This window comes from Cotesia typhae, unplaced genomic scaffold, assembly GCF_013202065.1.
Source record: "Cotesia typhae breed Kobodo isofemale line unplaced genomic scaffold, CoteBio_Ctyphae contig_123, whole genome shotgun sequence".
NCBI classification, from domain to species: Eukaryota; Metazoa; Arthropoda; class Insecta; order Hymenoptera; family Braconidae; genus Cotesia; species Cotesia typhae.
Window position 1 is genome coordinate 3,955,000 of NW_027423715.1, and position 1,872 is coordinate 3,956,871.

The window sequence follows — 1,872 nt, forward strand, 5'->3', positions numbered from 1 at the left end:
ATTAGTATTATTATTACTATTATTATTAGTTTTAAAATCTCTCTCATTATTATTAATTTTTGTTAGTTAAAAAATGGCAACGATTGACAAGAAATAATTATGAAAGAAATTTAAATGCGAATAAACACGTGTGACAACGCTGTACATGATTAGTAATTTAAAAAAATATAAAATTGTAATAAAAAATAAAAATAGAAAAGACGTGTAATGAAAAATGGTAATCACAGGTGGGGGGCTATTATTGTTATTTTAAATCCGTATCTCACATTTTCTTATTTAATCATCATCATCATCATCATGATTATTTATTATTATTATATTATTATTATTATTATTATTTTTTTATTACTATTATTAGTGTTTTAATTATTAATAAAAAGCAAAATTTAGTAATAATATAGTTTCAAACAACCCCCAGATTTATAGAAAATAGCCGCGGTAGTATTTAAAGTAAACGCGGTTTTTTTTCACAAATCGCTTTGGTCTCTCTTACGTTTTATTTTTAATTAATTTTTCTTCAGCATAATAATAAAGAGAGAGTAAAGTCTTTCTCCTTCCGTTTCTTCTCTATAATATTTGATATATATTTATTTATTTATTTATTTATGATAATATGTATAATAATATATAATGTCTCTTAAAAGAAAAATAAGCAACCTCGCGTAATAAAATAAATTAATCATATTAATATTAATATATATATATATATATATATATATATATATATATATATATATATATATATATATATATATATATATATATATATAATCATCATAAATATTATCGACAATTCAAATTCAAACGTATCAAAATATTTAATATCAACTAAACGCTATAATAATTAATATATAATAATAATATATATGATTACATATGACGCGGCGCGGAGTAATTGCTTCTAAGTTATATAATATATTTTTTAGTTTTTTTTTTTTTCTTCTTCTAATCAAATATAGATTTATTTATCAGTGAGAGATAATTAAATGTATATTTAATTATAAAATAATGGCAACCCCTGGGCCGAAACTTTTTTCCCCCCCCTGCCTGATTTCCTCAAACACTCACCCCCCGAATTTTGTTTCAACAAAATAAATCGGTAGTGAAATTTTCGCCGGTCATCCCGTCACGCGACAAAATACAAAATCTAAATTCTCGATAAAATATTCATATATTTATATTTATATTTTTTTTATCTATTTATATTTATATTTATGTTTATATTTTTTAATTGATATTTATTTATACATATATATTTTTATAATTTTATATATTATTTAAATTGCTATCGCTTATTAAATATATATATATATATATATATATATATATATATATATATATATATATATATATATATATATATATATAAAGGTAAATGTAATACTCTAAACGAGGGATGTCCGGTAAAAGATTTCGAGCCGTTTGAGCTATAAATAATTATTATTATAATTTTATACTTAATAAAAAAGAAAAAAAAATTTAATGTTACATTATTTTAAATATTATTCGTTAATCACTCTTCGTACCGGCGACTCAGGGGCTTGCGCTAATTTTTTATTACATTATACTTAATATATATTTATTTATTAATATATTACTCATTTAAATGACTCTAATTGTTAAATATACCACAACACGTGTTCCTAATCTCATTTCTTTAAATTATAAAATTAAAAAAAATAATAATTATTATTATTATAATATCGATAAAATAGAATAGAAAAAAGAAAAAACTTGTCAATATATATATATATATATATATATATATATATATATATATATATATATATATATATATATATATATATATATATATATATATATATATATATATATATATATAATAATAATAATAATAATAATAATAATAAT